Below are 19593 nucleotides of genomic sequence, written 5' to 3' on the forward strand. Positions count from 1 at the left end.
AAGGAAGATATAAACTCACTAAAACAAAGATTTTACATGAAACCAATAAAAGGAAATTTTTCAAAATTATCTTTAGAGCAAATCACAATGTTCCACTATCCATCTACTTTCTAGAGAATATCTCACAAAATAAAAAGCATTTTATCAGAGGCAATTGGTCGCAGAATCGGGCCATGTGCGACTGCTAAAAAGCTTTTTGCCATGTACCAATACGAAACTGCGATTCAGTAAAGTGAGTCCAAATCGTATTTTGGCTTTGTGATTCTATATTAGGAAGGAGCATGTTTTGAGCCATCTCTTCCTAATACTGAATCATAGTGGTATATATCTGAATGTTTTGCGACTGAAATGCAGTCACAAAACATTTGCAGGTAAATCATCCATTTACAAATGTGAAGGGGTCCCTTGGAGTTTCTGAATGTTTGTAAAAGCAATTTTTATGAGTAGGCAGTTTGTGTTTTAAACAAATCCCTTTTTCCTCCAGGGAAAAAGGGCTCCATTTAATAAAAAAGATTGCTTTATTGAAAAGCAATTACAGACATAGTCGTCTGCTGATCCTGGCAGGCCACCCTTCCTTTGTTTTTTTGATTCCCAGTGGGTCACAAACCAAGAGCTACCTCATGGATTATTGACCTACTGAGAATCACAAATGACACTCAATATAGTTTTGTACTTTTGAAATTGTGATTTCCTAATTGTGACTCGCATGGAATCGCAATTAGGAACTCACATTTTCTAATGTACATAGTTGTGGCCCTTAATCTCTCAAAAATGGCAAAACTTCAAGTTCTTCAAGAATATTCAGGTCTTAAAGTGATCTGTGGATGTACATTTCAAGAGTTCAGTTTGTAAGTTCAATGTAGACCCAAAACTATCTTTAATCGGGTTGCATAACCACCAAATCGAGCTATCATTACAATAACTAGTACAAACATCTTTAACCAAATTCCAAATCTGTGGGAGCTATGCAAGCACTTGCAGGCTTCACTCTCTTTGTGTGAGATGCTTGTATCCACTGCGCTAAACCACCAGAATTCAGAGCAACGTTCATCCCTTATATGACCTGGTAGGGACACTTCCATTGAGGTTCCAGACAAGACTTGCAAACATGTTTCTTCACAAGGAACCATACTGTTATGGCAAAGCTCTTTAGTCACTGAAGGTGAAGCCAAATCCACAAGGCGAGGGATAGAGCATACCAGACCAAATTAACCTTTGCACTAATCCAGAACTAGGTCATAAGCAATGTTTACAAGTACAGCTGAAGGAATACCAGGAACTCTCATGGCTCTGCCTATTAGCACCTCTTGAGGAGAAATGCCAATAGTCCTATTGGGTATGCTCCTCTTGCTCACTAAGACCAAAGGAAAGGTATCAGCAATTTCAGTGAAGTTGATGGGCACCCGTTTGCTAGCTTCCTTGCCGAGTATCATTAGCTCTCTCCACAACTCCTGATGCTTGTTCATGGTACCTATGATTAAACTTTTGTTTAACCTTCAGTGCCATTTAAAACATTTTTAAAACCCATTCTTGAAATGTATTCCTCTATTAGATTCTAAAGAAGATAGCAAACCAAATCTAGGGATCAACTCCCTGAATGTTGTGGATACACTAGCACATCCAAAAGCTTGATCAGTAAGGTGCTCTTGCTTGCAACATTTGGACTTATTTGGGTATATTCATTACATCCTTGAATATCAAGTTTGCAATCACCAATGCTTGTTAAATGTCTCATTTATTATAACCAATGCTTGTTGATTATGCACATTGTATCCCTCCTGTTAAACTTGTGCCAACTGTAACTGCCAAAACATGTGCTCCTCATAATGTGATTTGTATTGAACATGTGTCACAATCAGGAGGATAATTGCTCATTTCCTTAACAAGCAATCAACTGCCAAAAGGCACATGTGCACATTTAATTATTTAAGGAGGCGTGTGAGTCTGAGGCCTTGCTTGGCTTCGTTCCTATTGCTCTGCTCACATGTTTCCAGTCAAGTCAATTTCCTTGTCCTCCAGTCACGTTCCAGCGCAAGTCAAGTTCTTTTCTCTCCAGTCTGCCTGTAGTCGAGTTCCAGTGTTCCTTGTTCTCCGACCAGCTTCCAGTTGAGTTCCAGCATTTCTCGCCCTCCGGACAGCCTCCAGTTGAGTTCTGGCGATCCTTGTCCTGCGGTTGGCTTCCTGTGGAGTCCTGACTCTCCTCTTCCATCTTCTGTTGATGATCCCATATTTCCTGTGGAGTCCTGTCTCTACTCTGAATGTATGTTGGAACCACGCCTGTCGGAACAACAAATGCCTGAACAACGAGGCCGGAACAACGACCTCGTTGTTACCACTAATGCCTTTACCACGAATGCCTTAACAACGATTTTTCATTGTAAAGGCATTAGTGATAGGCATACATTGTTCCAGCATATGTCCCCCCTAGCCCCCCACCCCCCTAAATCCACACCAACCACCCACCCTTGCCCCTGAAACTACCCCAACTCCCACCTTCTCCCTAAAATTACCACAACCCCCACCCTACCCCAAAACCTAAAACAACCCCAACCCCCACCCCATCCCTGAAACCTAAAGTACCCCAACCCCTAAAACTACTCCGAGCCCCCCCACCCACCCCTAAAACCAAAACTAAAACCCCAACCCCCCCACCCCACCCCTAAAACTAAAAATAACCCGACCCCCCACCCTGCCCTTGCCCCTAAAACTAAGACCCCTGCCCCTAAAACTAAAAATAGCCCCTCTTACCTGACCCGACTGCCCACCCCTGCCCCTGAAACTAAAACCCCGCCCCTAAAACTAAAAATACCCCGACCCTCCAACCCGCCCCTCTTACCTGACCTGACCCCCCACCCTGCCCCTAAAACTAAAACCCCAACCCCCACCCCTAAAACTAAAAATACCTGACCCCCCACCTGCCCCTAAAACTAAAACCCCAACCCCCCCACTCCATCCCCTAATACTAAAAATACCCCGACCACCCAACCCGCCCCTAAAACAAAAAATACCCTGACTCCCCACCCCACCCCACCCCTAAAACTAAAAATACCCCGAAACCCCCACCCCGCCCCTGCCCCTAAAACTAAAACCACAACCTCCCACCCCACTTACCAGACTCGTTGCGTCATCCTCCTCAGCCGACTCCCTTGTTTGTGCCTTAACCATGATTGTGCGTTGTTCAGCACATGCGTGGTTAAGGCACAAAACAACTAAGTCGAGGTTAAGGAAAGCGTAGTTCTGCTTTCGTTGCCCACGACTTCATTGTTCCGGAGTCGGCCTTCAGGGCCTTTCTCCTCTCCTCTTGCATCTTCTGCCGACGATCCCATATTTCCTGTAAAAGAGAGAAAATAAGAAAGGTGAAAAAACCCAGTTTGGGTTCTTCTGAAATTTTCAAGCAAGTAACTTAATTCACTTAAATGAAACAAAACAGAGCTTTGCTCTTTAAATGAGAACTAGTGTGATGTATCTTTTAGTGGGAATCCAAGATACAGCTAAACAGACATTAAGGAAAGATGTATTTCCTGTAACAAGTGCTCCCTTAAGAATTAGGAGTTTGGAAATAGAGCAAGTTAATTAAAACTTTTATTGGCAAGAGATTACGCCAGACCACAAAGAAGCCCTTTAGTCATGTTGATTGTTTTTAAGTTTGGACATTGCTTCAGAGACTCCAAAATATAGTAAAAAGAGGAAGAGACTTGTTCAGCCTTATAGAAACGTATGCATAATGTGTCAACATTAACTGACATTATGCAATATACAGTAGCTTATGCAAGTTCAATGTATTAATTAAGTAATTCTTTTGCAGCCCAGAATCCTAAAAACCAAGAATCCATTATTTTGAGAAATCAGAAGTCCTGATGCCCAACACAACATGCAGTCCAGGGTCCAGCAGTCTAATTTTGCAGTCCATGAAGCAGAAGGTGGGATTTTCTCTTTAACTCTCTTCCCAAAACCCCCTTCCACTTGAGGACTTGCAAGAGGGCAATGTACTCTTCATCGCAGTCACGTTAGTCCTTTGGGATTGGGGAATTTTCATCGCCCTATCAGAAAACCTAAAATTCAGGTGAGGACATCACATCTTCTGGTTGGGGAGACTTCGATCCACCTGCTGAACAGTCAGACGAGTGCAAGTATATATTTCAGATGGTGATGTCACATTGAGATCTATTTATCATATTGTAAAGGATCCTTCGGAGTTCCCTATGTGGCTCATAGCAACCTTGGGCTTTTTCCCTGCATTCGTCTTTTGTTGCAATGTTGACAAAGTGTATCTCCAATAACTCTAAAACATGGAATAAGCAAAATAATTGTAAATAATGACAAGTTACCATCACGTCCTATATGTGTATGTCCATTTAGATACTTTGCCATTTGCAACAACATTAAATCATGAAAAAACCTGTGGATGTCCAGACTTCATTCACGCTTCTTACCACTATCTAGTGCCAGAACACTCCTTTTTAGAGCAGCTGGTTGCACTTTATAAATTTAATTCATTCATTTATTTAGTCATTCATCTTTAGAACAACCTGCCTTTTTCCATAGTTTCTTTTAATCCTCAGGCACTCGCTCTGCAGTTCTCTCAAACCATTGAGTGACCAATCTGACATAGGCAAGAGACTACTTACTGTCTCTTTTTCTCATTCTAAAGTTCAATTTATTCCCAATGTACCAGATGCAAGATCATGGTACATTTAACAACAGCAACTTTCACTGAAAAACTGCAATGCGTCTTACAAATCTAGTCTCTTTGTCCCATTTCTAATTAGGGTACCCAAGTATTTGACGAATCTCCTTTGTGACCATAATCCTGGACCACTCCAAAACCATTTTGGATATCTGTACAGATCGTAGCACTCCATCCATTAGCTAAGCAGTGTGCTTTTGCAATTGCAATTGTTTCTGCCACTTGTATTGAAGTTATATTGCAGAAATATGAGTGTTCCACAATATACGTTGTTGCACAGTGCATATACTATTTGAAAAATTCCATAATGGCATGGAACCATCTTCAAAAAATAAAATCACCCAGTAGGAGTGGTACATCTTGATACCTGGTATTTCTTTGGTGTATAATTGTGTTGGATAAATGCAACCATGGTCACTTTCATCAATTTTGTTGTGCAGTTCCTTTCCAGGCAATGGCATAAATGATGGAAGATTCAGGGCATTTTAGCATTCGATTTAAAAGTATTATGCTTCCAGCATAACCTACTCATATTTAGTCATGCAACCCTTTGTAAGGTGCTGAGTACAGGTATGTGTCAGCAACTGAACGAGGAATGAGCACAAAACATGTGTTTGATCACAATAATTTCACTTTGCACATTTGCTGAGGAAATTGCTGCAATGCTTTCAGACACCCAGGTTCAGTGCAACATTTTCACTGGACAAGGCTTCTGTGAAGCCAATATACATTTTGTTGGCTCACTTCAATGCACTGGAGTTCACTGCATTAGAATGCCGCAATTATTTTTCCAGATCTGTTGTTCACATGTGAGGTGGGACTTTATCTGGAAACTATAAGGCTCCTTTGTGACCATAACTGGGCAAAATCTTGGACCACTCCAAAGCCATTTTTCAGGCACCTACATCCCAATGACAGAAGTGATCGTTCCTGTGAGTAGCTCTTGGTTCATTTATCTGTCTGTCTATCTATGTATCTATCTATCTATCTATCTATCTATCTACCTATCTATCTATCTATCTATCTATCTATCTATCTATCTATCTATCTATCTATCTATCTATCTATCTATCTAAGATGTGGAAGGAAGTCCATTATCTGTCAATCTATCTAGCTAGCTATATTTTTAATAACTATATATATTTTTTTAACTGAAAAAACAAAGATTACAGGGACGTAATAATTAGATTCACGTTTTACCCACAGAAAACCATAGTAATTCAGCAGTCATAATTATGTTATAGTTATCCTTATGTTAAGAAACTATAACTCACGGCCTAAAGTTACTTAACGGCATAAGTTAGAGTTTCTTTGGATACGTATAACTGTAAATATAACTGCAGGTGCTGAATTTCTATTTTTTTGTGTGGATAAAATGTGAACCTAACTATAGCGTCCCTGTAACCTTAGTTTTTCCAGTGAATTTGGATTTTTTTAACATAAAGTAATATATTATTACCGCACATTAATGCAACCACTGCTCCACACTGCCAGCCTACGACCAGGCCCTGTGACCAGGCCCTGTGGCCAACCCCTGCATGCACCCACCCCCATTCTGCACCCAGCGTTTGGCCATGTGCAGCAGGGTATGGTGTGTCAGTGAATGATTTTTTTAAATTGTGTTTTGGATCCCTGGATTCTTTGTGAAGTTACACTAGGGCTTTCACTGAGCACTACGGGGGATCCGCGGATCCTCACATAGGCCCAAAAAAATGTGGGCACTTTCTTGCCCATGAGGAGTCCCTCATGGACCCCTCCATGTGTCATATGAGGTCAAGATACCCGTATAAGGGCACCTTATATGTTTTTAAACTTCATTTTTCCTTCCCCCCGCTCAAGCAAAAAACAAAATGGTGGCCACAGCTTTTCTATCAGGTTGTGGCCAGCCAATCAGGGCCTTGCTTTTTGCCTGCATAAACGGAACCCCCAGGATAGATCCGCAATGAATCAGTGTCCCTGGATATCTATATATTTTTTTCTTTTAATACCTCCAAAACTACTGAGCAGGTCTGCACCAAATAACAAAAAAAGATCTTTCTGTGCCAAGACCTAAATTTCTGCCAGATTTGGTGCTGTAGGCGTGTTCGAAAAATGCAAAATACCCATAGACATTGTATGGGGAAAAAGCATTGCTTTTCCCCTGAATTCAAGGAGGATCTAAAGAGGATCAGAGGAGGATTTGATGATCCACGCATCAGGTGAAAAAATGGCAATGTTTTGCCCATGAGAGGTGCATAAGGTACCCATCCATGTGTCCCCTGGGGTCAGGATACCTGTTTTTACACTTTTTTTCCCAGCCCCCCAGCCAAGGCAAGAAACAAAATGGTGGGTGCTACTTTTTTGTCAGGTTACAGGCAGCCAATCAGGGCTTTGCTTTTCCTCCGGATCTGAGGAGGATTCGTGCCTCTAGATATTCAACATTTATTTTTCCTTTAATAACTCTGAAACTACTGAATGGATTTACACTAAATTATAAAAAGCATGCATTCTGTACCACGATCTAGCTTCCTGACAAATTTGGTGGTAATCCATTAAATGTCACCCGTTTGAGGTTGTGTTCAATAATTCAAAACATCCCATAGGCATAGAATGGGAAAAAGTGTTTTAATGAAAGCCCCAGGGAGGTGGCAGTCCCCGGGGCTGTGGGGGAGGCCGACAGGCCTGAACTAAAGGGCCAGGGTGCTCATACCCAGGCCCATTTTGTATTTTTTATTCTTTTTTTCCGGGACTCAGCTCAGGCCAAGTCCTATGATGGATGCCAACACTTCCTGGTTTGAAGTGTTGGCAGCCAATCAGATCTCAGCATGAGATCGGGAGTAGTCACGAATCCTTCTCATCCCTAGATATACAAATAGTTTTCCCCTTAATTTCTCATAAACTACTGAGTGGAATTACTCCAAAACAAAAAAAAATACTCTTTCTTTGGCAAATTTGGTGTAATTCCCTCCAGTAGTTTAGGCGCTATCGCTGTTTGAAATTTCTATGGAAAAATAAATGGGAAAAATGTGTTTTGAGACCCCCCTTTTTCTAGTCTCCCCATAGATGGATCACCCCGAAACCTTCCAGACAGCAGCCGACATCACTGGCAACTTGTTTTTGGGAAGTTTCATGAAGATTCCTCAAGCTGCAAGTAAAAAAAACTTTTATATATATATATATATATAAATGTATATATATATATACACACATATATATGTATATATTTGCAAACTAATATAAATGTGTGTTTATATATATATATATATATATATATATATTTATGTATATATATTACCTAATGGCAGAAAGTTAGCTGCTGGTGCGTTGTTATTTGGTGTGAATCTGTTCAGTGATTTAGGTGATATTTAAGAGCAAAAACATTTGTATACCTCTGGCCACGAATAATTGTGAAATTCGCAAATATTCTCGAGTACGCATGCAAAAATAAACGTCGCAATTGGTTGACCAAAACCTGACTAGAAATTTCCGACAGCTATTTTATTTCACAAGACAGGGTGCGAGGGGTGAAAACTGAAATTGAAAGTGGCATAAGTGGTTAGGATGTACTCTGACCCCAGGGGTGTGATATAGGTGTGTTTTTGGGGCAAATTATAGGTTTAATATAATTTTGCGTCACAGCGCGTGTTATTCATGAAAATTCATACATTTTCATGAATTTCCACAATTTATTTGCAAAATATTCACAAATAGGAAATAATCGGAAAGAAAAAAACCAGACTCATTCATACACTAATTAATTCACTCATACATGCACTCAGAGGCTCATGCACCCATTCACACACCAACTCAGAGACTCATGCACCCACTCAGACCCACTCATAGACTCACACACTCACTTTCAGACTACTCAGACAATCACGCACCCGCTCACATATCCACTAACATTGACATACCCTGTGGCCAACCTGCGCTGCGCACGGCCAAAGGCCATGTTTGGCGCAGAGTTGGGTGGTTATGAAGGCTTGGCTGCAAGGCTTGGATGCAAGACCAGGGCTTCGACCGTGTGCAGTAGAGGTCGGAATAATGTACAGTAATTTAAATTACTTTATGTTAAAAAAACATAGAAATTCAATGAAAAAACAAAGGTTACAGGGACATTATAGTTAGGTTTTTAATTCACTCATACAAAACCATAGAAATTCAGCAGTTACAGTTAGAGGTCTTTCAACTAATCATAACTCACCCCCTAAGGTAACTATAACTTGCGCCATCACCATTTATGCTGTGACCCTTAGAACAAAACTGAAAAATGTACAGGTTCTTCAGTATCTGGAAACAGAATTACAATTAACTTCATGGGGCAGTTAGGTTGTTCATTACAATACACTCATGGATATTTTTGATGCAGGTGAGATCATTCATTAAGACTATAATTTTGTAGTAACAGTGGAACTAGTGATACTTTTGTGTCCTGCTATATAACTCGGTGGATTGGTTCGCAGTAAGCAATCCCGACCTGTATTATTACCTATGTCTTTCTTTCTTTCTTTCTCTCTTTCTTTCCTTCTTTCTCTCTCTCTTTCTTTCTTTCTTTCTTTCTTTTGTTATTTCTTTCTTTCGTTTCTGCTTTCTTTCTTTTGTTTCCTTTTCCACTTTCTTTTTTTTTCGTTTCCTTTTATGCTTTTTATCATTCTTTCTTTTTCTCTCTTTCTTTCCTACTTTCTTTGCATCTTTCCTTCCTTGTTTCTGGCCTTTCTTTCTTTCCTTCTTTTTTCATTCTTTGATTGTTACTTTCAGTCTTACTTTTGTATTCTTTCTTTCATTCTTTCTTTGGAGCCTTCTTTTTAAAAATGCAAGGGGCTAGCAGCCAGTGCCAGACTGATCGGCTTTTTAGGTTTGTGTTAGCCAAGAACTTTTGATTTTACTCAAATTAAATGTGTAATAGAGTTACTTATATTTATTGTAATGTGTTTTCATAGTGCTTTGGTAATGTTTGTTTTTTCAGTAGCCAATGTATTTGTTTGTTTAGATTGATGAGGGCCCTGCAGATCCTGGAGCATTAAAGCTGTGCAAAAACCATGACAAAACAAAATGAAAACTGACAAAAGGCTGGCTGCCAACACCAGACCTATTGGATTTGCCAATGCATGTTTTGAACTAGCATTCAACAGAGAGAACTTGAGACTTCCACTCACAAATTAATGTATCCACTCTACAAAAAACATTTGTTTCAAGTGTGTTGCTTGTACTTGAAGCAGTGCCTTTATTTACAGATAGGGACATATTTAAGAAAAATGGCCCTGCACACAATGCAGCGCCACTTTCCCTGACCCCCTTTGCGACCCACTAATGCCACCATGTGTGCGCCATTTTTAAAATACGGCACACCATGGCAGTAGTTAGGAGACTAGTGTCAGAATGTTTTACTCTAGTCTGGTGCTTTGCAGAATCAGCATAAAGAATTCTGACGCTAATCCGGCAAAGCACCCAGAGGCCCATTGTAGCCAATGGAAGCCTTCTTTTAACGCCTTTTCTGAGCAGGCTTTAAAAGTGCAAAAAATATGGTGCAAGGAAATCTCTTAGATTTCCTTGTGCCATTTTGTTGGCCACCTTATGGGGGTAGGCCCCCTTTGTAAACATTATGCCTCGCATATTGTAGCGCAAAGGGTTACAAAGTGGCGCAATGCATGCATTATGCCACTTTGTAAATATGGTGCAGCATTTTTTACCTTCTAACACCACATTATTATTACAAAAATGACGCTAATGTGGGTTGGAATGATGATAGTGATCTTAAATATGTGCCTTAGTTCTATCTAAAGACATTACTTTAGAAATTGGGGAGTTTGAACTCATTTGACAAACAGTGGTAGGAAACTGAACTCAGTGGCCTTAGTTGTGACTAGTGTTAGATGTGAAATTGATTGACATTTGAAATGTCAAATAACAAACATACCCAATTCAGTTGTGTACACTGTTCCAAGAATCAGAGAAAAATAGAGCTTGAATTCAAACAACCACTGCCTTTTATGCCTTGTGCAGATTCATATTATCGATGCCTTTTTAGGACCTCTGTACAGTGTCTCTTTCCCAAGCTTTTTTTAATTCATTTCTTTATTGGCTGTATGGGCAGTACGATTGATAGTATTAAATCTTTTCCATTAAAACACTTCTTGCTGCTTACTTGCAACACTAGGTCTACGCCAAATGTCTGCTGCTAAACTGAAACAATCTTGCCTAATTATTAAATTTAGCATTGCCAGAAATGAGAACAGGTTTCACCATTTCAGATAACATTTTTGAGGGTGGAGCGCAAAGCGCTCTGTCCCTGTTGTTATCGCTTTAGGGGCTTGTAACAAAGCCCATGTCCTGCCCATCAGTTTGGTTGGTTTGTGGGCTTGCCTTTTACAATTCGCTTGATTTCATTAGTGAAGGGCATACATACGTCATGCCTTTTCCTGCGTTTAGCCCACCTCGAGCACACACTACTGAAAACATATGAGGCTCCATGCTTTCCATATGGTTTCTGGACTACTTTTTCTCTTTATTTCGTAGGCAGCATGATCTCGCTGGGCAGCAGTCGAGCACTTTGCATGACATCAACTCTGTTACTTGGATAATTGCACTTTTGCCAGTTACGTGGATAATTGCACTTTTGCCAATACGTTTCACTGCGAGCAAACTTCTGTTGCCTTTTGTGTGTTTGGTTTACGCTCACGCTGGCCGTCGGCTCACTTATGTGAAACTGTTTTACTTTTCAGTTTATGTGGCAAGAAAAGTCCAGTTAGGAGTTTACAATGCTAATGGCTTTAACTTGGGTAAGCTCGAGACCCATTGAATTCCAAATGCTTGTTTACGTTGCAGACTGGTTCGAGTAGCAAATGTCTCGCCTGGAGAAATTTTTTCCTCAAACGAGACATTTTCTTCTCAAACCAATCTCTTGCTATTATCTCACTTGACTTTACTGTGTGAGTCATATCCCTGAGTAGAAACATTACCTGAGAAATTGGCAAAATGTCTTTAGCATCATAGCCATCTTTTTCTGAACATTATGCAAATATCGCAGCAAAAAATTGTAACATTAAACACATCTTGCCTGTCCTGAATGTTGTCATGAATTTCAATAGAACACTTAGGGGAAGATTTATAAACATTTACCGATTTGTTTGTATCACAAAAGTGGCACAAATTCTCTTTTATTTTTAATTTCTTTTTAAGTTGTGCCATTGAAAATTGCAGTGCTTTGTGTTACTCTGAGTTAAGTGCCGTTCCAGGGATCGCCCATGGCCGTTACTTTACAATCACCCATGGTTTTTGATGCAGAACGGTTTCTACTTACAATACTATTTAAGGCTTTATACAAAAACATAACACCACTTGAAAGTAGGCCTTAAAAAGGAGACATAATTACTGTATTCCATACAACTAACTTAGCAAAAGTATTAAAATTAGTGTAGGAATATTATTTTGTGCTGGAAGGGTACCCTTCCAATAAAATATTATGATATATTCACACAGACAACATTGCACTATGGCATGAAGGAGTGTTTGTAGTGCTCGGCAGCCTAAGTCAGCACTATGGAGAGAGAAGGATAGTGCCATATTTCTGTAGATATGATGCTTTCCTGTTCTCTCCCTATCACACAGTGCAGTGCAAGAACTTTGCGTGCTATACTGCATTGTGTGTCAGTTTTGAGAATATGGGCCTAAATGTCTCATTTCATTTTCCCTCTTCTTTTACAGTGTTTACAATTGTGATCTATAGTAACATTTTTCAAAGGCTAGACATATCCATTAGATATACCCTCAATTCGAGGTACATTACATGGCAAGAATTAGGACATCCAGGTAGGAGGGAGCCTGGAGCATTCTGGGAAATACATCCGCCTATGAAAGGGAAAGATCTTGAGCGTATTAGCAGCAGTACCCCTGTGTTTCTTCTACCCACACATTCAGACACTAATCTATCTGACTGTTCTAATATCATACACATTACAAATGGTGCAGATCAAAAGCATAGAATCAAGCTGTGGACAAAATACGGAACAACTATTTACAAATGTAAAAACATTGTTTAACAATCCAATAAGAATACATATACATCAGTAAACATTTTTTATAAAACACATAAAGGATCCAATGTTTAAATAGCCTTACAAACAACAAATGGAGCTAGGTCTTCCAAATTTGATTGATATGGATATTCCTACTTACATTGCTTATGCTTCAAATAAGTTAAAGCACTACAAGCATACATTGGCCATTAAAACATGGAGGAGGAACAGAAAGAAGACAAAAGAAGCAGAAATAGCAATAAAATAGCAATGCTAAGGTAAAAGCTGCAACTTAAAAAAAATCGCACCTTTTTGCACCAGAAGTGATTCTCATTAGGTTTAATAAGCGAACTTGCTAACTGGCCTCTTCTGCCTTATTTCCAGGCAGATTGGTTTAAGCTTTCTCCATTATGGCTAGTTACAAGAAATCTTCGGTGTACTTTGAAATGATAAAACCCTTCTGCTCGAACCGAAACTACAATTAGACAATCCTTTAGCATCCTCTGATTAAGATTCATCACTTAAATTAAGCTCAAACACACTATTCTAACCATTTAGGTCCTACCCTTCAGTCAGTGAGACACACCCACCTAAAAATGTATTTGTGAAGGCCTTTCAGGGATCACCCAACTCCATTAAATAACCTGAGTCCCATGAACGTCTTATTATTCACATCAGGCATGCATACAGCAGGTGGATTGGATAATACATTCTCTAAATGAAAGTTTTAGATGTTTTCTCTAGGCTCGCATAGACCTTGAGAATAGCTGGAATATGTGTTCGAATGCTTGAGAGTGAGGTACACAAAAATGTGCATTTTCTATTCTCGTTGGTAATCCCATTTGATGTCCCTGTTATCTTCTGTAATAAGGTGTGGTTGCAACTTAATATTAGATACCCGTGGTAAATCTTAGATTGAAAGGGTCACACAAATATATTTTAGTGAGTAGCATCTTTCGGGTTCCTTTCCTTTTTTTCTTTGCCTTCCTGGGCACTTTCTGCTTTATTAGAATAATTACAAGAGACGTAAAACAGTGTTGCCTCGAATTGCTTTCTATTGAGGCATTTTCCAAATTATGACATAATAACTCTCCATTATGCCTCCAATGGTTTTGCAATCATGTTGTAAGCAGCATCACAGTGTTTTCAACTGTTCGGGACTTCAACCTAATAAATACATTATAAATAATAATAATAATAAATAATAAAGACATTTTGCCGATTTCTCAGGTAATGTTTCTACTCAGGGATATGACTCACACAGTAAACTCATTTATCTGCAAAAAACATATTGTCTTGGTGGGAGGAGGAGGCAAATTGGTTTTAGAACATCTGGGGGCATTCACATTAGCTATATTAATTCGAGCAGTTAGCTACTGGTAAAAAACAGCAGGGCCTTTTCTATTTCGGAGAAGGGAAACCTATGCGAATTACTGCGATGATGGCTGGTTGAAAAACTATGAGAAAGAAGCGACTCCAGACAGTTGCTTATGGGTAAACATCATCAGATGAGTCAAGTGACCAGGGAGTTCTGCAACAAGCCGGAATAGCACCGAAATCGAGACTAAAGAAGGACAACCTATACATCATCAGATGGTTCCCCGCTGTGCCATGCTACATCTAAAATGCTAGTGCCGAGGAACCATTTCCTGCCAACCATATGTAAAAGCAAACGAATAGAGTAGCAGAACATCCCTGTGGCCCCTTTGAGGACTACTAGATGTTCAAGATGATTTAGCAGACCTAATTATCAAGTATTTATTACTGGAAAAGCATATGTAAAATACTATTATTCCATATTCACAGACATACTAACTGTGGTGCTAGAACCCTCAGGAAACTGTCTATTTATAGATGTTTCTGAAATTCCTTTTGGAATCCCAAAAATGTCTGGACTAAGAAGGGTTGTAGATTTAGGGCCACATGTACAAAGATCTGGTTTTACGACTTGCAAACTGCGAGTCTTAGCGGCTTGCAATTTGTGAGTCGCAAAACCGAATTTACAACAGTGTACTTTACTCTGTTTGCGCTTCGCAATGGGGTCGCAAATGACCTATCTCATGAATATTCATAAGGTAGATCGCAATTTGTGACCACATTGGGAATGGCCACCCTCACAGCAGACCACCATGTCTGTGACTGCTTTTAAATAAAGCAGTTTTTAAACAAAAAATGCGGCACGTTTTCCTTAAAGGAAAAGGAGATGCAGTTCAAAAACAAAAATGAAAAGTTTTCCTTTTAATTTTTCCGTGGGACCACTGCCTGCTCCGAAAAAAATATTTTCGCTGCCATTCACATGGGGACCTCTTCCCATTTGCATATGGGTTTGCACCAGTTTGAAACTGGTGCTAACTGGGATTGTTTTGTGACCGCATTCAAGGTCACCATATAATGCTACATCGCGCTGCGACTCACAGTTAAGAAGGGAACGCCCCTTTCTAATTGTGACTCGCAAACCTATTTTGCGATGCGGTAAATAAATTACCGAATCACAAAATAGGCTCTTTGCATACCAAACAGTATGCGAATTGGGCTGTTTGCGACATGGAAAAATGAGACGTATATGTGCCCCTTAATCTGAAATTTGCATAGTGCACAAAATACATGTTTTTTGGAAAGCTGTTAAGAGTATATGGTACAACAAACTACAATTAAACTAATAGTTCGTTGATTTATGTTTAATTATTTCATAAAGATGATCCAAACAGGGCTCAAAAGAGAGAAACACACACAGTTGCCATCTTTTAACTTTATCAGGCCTCAAAGTTTTACGTTGCTGCACTAGTGAGCCATTAAATGCAGGCAGTACTAGGCACCCTTTGGTGTACATAATTGTTACATACGTGCAATAAACGTTTATGAATATATTGAGCTTCGAATTTCACATTCCAGTGCTACATTCCACTGAAAAATAACGAGGAAAGATGCCTGAGACAATCTGAACGTTTGTAGATTGATATATTTTGCCTCTGAATATGTCTCAGACCATGGTTAATGTATTTACAATCAACAGCACCAACCACATGTAGGAAACCTGTCTACTACATGGAAGCCCAGTCTGACCTATAACTAAAGGCTTGCTGTAATAATATGGCATAAGAGAATAGTGAGGATCTGTTACCCAAGAGATACATAGTCGCCATAAATTACAGACATCAGTGATATATAAATGCTTCTTGTAGGAAACAGATTTTCCTTTCTGGTGTCTAGAATATCAATAATTATTTGGACAGCAAGTCTGTATGCTTTCAAAATGTAGCACCTGATGTATATTTTGGGAGATGGGATTAACTCTGTTAGGGCGACGAAGAAACTTACTCCATTGCCCTGATGGAGCCACCATCTGCAGAATGTCCAGCTGACATTTTTTGCATTGGCAGAAACCACCGTGATGGCGGTTCCTGTCAATGCATTTTAAGTTTAACACCAGCTCCGCCATGTTGACAGAGCTGTATGGCAAACTTGTAACTTTTTTTTAATTTAAAAATAAATAAATCCCAAAGCAGCATTTTCTTTTTGAAAATATAAAAACACAATAACACCTCGCCAAGGGAATTCCATCATATGGTGAGGGGGCATAGAGCACTTTTCAATTCCCCTAAACTCCAGGTTTTTCCTTTAGGGGACAGACATTGAAAAACAGCTTTCTTCACCCATCTAAAATAGATGGGTGGACACACAGCCAAAACTTTGATGACCCTTAGACTGTTGGACCATCAGAGGATTTGGACCACGCTGGAGATGGAGCATAGTCTGCTGTTATTAAACTATGGTCCACTCAAATCAAAACTGGGCAGATTGACAATAATGTTGTTGGAGTGAGACTTCAGTTCTTCCATTGTCATTGCGATGGAGCTCCATCTCCACCAACATTTAAATCAGGCCCTTGAACATTGAACATTTGTCCATTTTTTGAGGATGTCTTCTTTTGACAACATTTTCCATGGATGGGGTGGGTTTGTGAGCTAACTTTTTTCTTCATTGTGGTTACCAAGAAAACGCTGAAGAAAATGCAATATTTAAATTTAACAGGTATTCAGGCAGTAACCATTGGTATCCACTGGCCTTTACCAGTCAGCAACATACCACTCTATGCACAGAAATGTAACTTTTTTTTTAATGAAAGATCAAAGTCTGGCAACATATTTTTATTCAGAGAACCAAAAACACATAAATGACAATAACATTCAAATTCTGTTCTGCGTGTAGAAATTAGTTTGGCATCACAGTAATTACAAAAGCAAAGTGTAGGCCAAGAAGTGCACCAATGTTAGGCTAGGATGCTTGTATTTGGTTTGCTTATTAATACAGGTTCAGGACAAGAGGTGGTGATATGTTTGAAATGTGCACCCGAACAACGTGAAGTGAAAATTGCACAGCCATGGTAAGTTCACTTTGTGTGACCATAAGTTATATGCCCAAGTTCCAAACCTTTTGGATCATGGCTGCATCACATGTCAGCATGCTCTTTTAACAATTGGATATGTTGTTGAGGAGCCCTACACATTTCACATTGCACACATGCACTGACCTTCTGTAAAGAATGACCTTTTGTGTTTGATGTGATGGTTCATAGTATTAACATTGATGGATGCCATTCTCAGGTGTGGCATTTGCCATCCAAATATATATTCCTAATTGTGAGAGAACAGGGCTGACTGCAGAGGACCCTAACTTTCCCCCCCCATTTTCCACTTTTTGCTGGTGTTTTCTTGACCCTGATGGTGCCCTGGATACTGCTAACCAGTCCCAGGGCCTGTGCTCTGTATAAAATCAGAATGCAAATTAGGCTAATTATAATTGGCAAAATGAACCTACCTATAAGTCCCTAGTATATGGTAGGGCATGGAGGTTGAGGGACCCCAGCATAGGTAGTGCCCCCATAGGTGCACTGCTGAGGTGCCAGGTGTCATTTTAAAGGCAGGCCTGCCTTGCTGGCTGCTTTTAAATTAAAGTTACATGCAAATTCGACTTTGAAATTAAAAGTAGTTCCAAAGTCTTAAACTACCTTATTTTTACATATAAGTCACCCCTAAGGTGTGCCCTATGTGCCCCTAGGTCTGGGTGCCATGTAACTATAAGCAGGGATCTTATAGAAATAGTTTTATAAGCCCTGGTGAGGTAAAACAGCCAAATTCGTTTTTGTAGTGAATGGCCTCCATAGGCTAGAATGGGGAGACTTTATTTTAATTTGAAAAGTCCCCTTAAGTATCAGATACTAGAAGTTTGGCATCAAATTATTTGTTATAATAAATCCCACAACTTCCAGGATTTAATATAACTTGTTCAGGTAAAGAGTTTTAAACTTTACCTGAAAAGTTGCCAACTTCAGCCCTGCAGTGTTTTTGCTGCTGTGCTCAGATTGGCCAGCCTCTGGCAGCCTGGCCAGGCTGCCTTGATGAGGTGTGAAGTGGCCTGGCTCCACACAAAGCCAGGCCACACAAATCTGCTAAGCACTCCCCCTCAGCAGATTTGGAAGCAGGAAGGGCTGCCAAACTGGTCTTCAAAGGCAGAGAAGGATATTTGCAGCAACCCAGCAACACCCTCACATCCCGCAAACCCAGACAATTAGGTGCCCCCTTGATTAGATTAGGAGAGGGCAGGAGAGGGGTGTGTTTAGGATTTTTAGCCACACCAGTGGGTGGGCTCAGCCAGATGTAACCTCCCAAAATCACTTTTAGCCATGATGGATTTTTGAGGAATGATGCTCCCTGGGACAGATTTTTGCCACACTTCCCAGGAAGTGGTCATCACAGGGGAAAGGACCCTGCTCCCGATTGGAGAACCAGGACTCCCCTGTTTTTCACCCAGGAGCAAGGATAAAACTGGCAGACCTGCACCCACACCTCAGTTCCCTATTAGATCCCTACCGGGAAGAACTACAGAAGAAGAGGGACTGCCCTGCTGGCCCCTTGCCTTCACCTGCACCCTGCACTCTGAAGGACTGCACCAGCTGCACACTTGGGCTTCACCACAAGAAGGACTTTGCCTGCCTTTAACTGGTTCAAGGAGGGACTCCCTGTTTGCTACAGCTGCGAAGGAGCTGCCCAGAGTCCCCTGCATCATGTCCTGCAAGCAGAGCCCAGCTGACCAGCGTCCAGTGGCCATTTAAAGAATCGGACCAGTTGTATTCTGGGAATTGTAGTCCCAACCCCCAAGGAGCAACTCAGAGCTTCTGGAACCTTGCATCAAGTTGTGGACACTTCAAGGAAACAAAAAGGACCTCTGGAAGAAGATCCAGAAGTTTGGAGACGTTTGGAGCAACTCCATAAGTTGAAGAGGTGCATCATTGGAGTTGTCGTCCCAGACCCCAAGAGGCACACCAGAGCCTCTGAACCCTTGGCTGGTGCTGTGGACCACTTTCCTCAATCAAACACTTCTGAAAGTAAGTGTGACAGTGTTACCTCGTGGGTAGCCTGAACTCTGGACTTTGTTCCGTTCCAATGTGACCTTTTTAACTCTTTGAGTGCTAGTTGCTTCTATGCGCTAGAAAGCATTAATTCATATCTCCGGTTCCCCAAATCCGATTTTATTTGTTTTGGTGTCATTTTAAAGATAAAAATATAATCTATTTTAATAAATTGATTGTGGATTTTTAAACTGTTTCCTGTCTTTTATTTAATTACTGTTTTGTGATATTTGAATGCTTTACGCTTTGTCTCCTAAGTTAAGCCTTATCGCTCTTTGCCAAGCTACCAAAGGTTGAGGTAGGCTTAATTTACTGAGACCTGACTGGTCCTAAGTGGAGGTTAGTGGCCTATTGCTAAGTGTAGGTACTTACCTTCCCTTACCAATAACTTATTTTCCAACACTAATAACATAGCTCCTGCACTATGATGGAATGCAAGACTTATTCATAACATTTCTAGGGAATGTTTCATTCATCTCCCTGGCCACCTCTATCTAGCTTTC

Source organism: Pleurodeles waltl, chromosome 3_1, assembly GCF_031143425.1.
Source record: "Pleurodeles waltl isolate 20211129_DDA chromosome 3_1, aPleWal1.hap1.20221129, whole genome shotgun sequence".
Lineage (NCBI taxonomy): Eukaryota > Metazoa > Chordata > Amphibia > Caudata > Salamandridae > Pleurodeles > Pleurodeles waltl.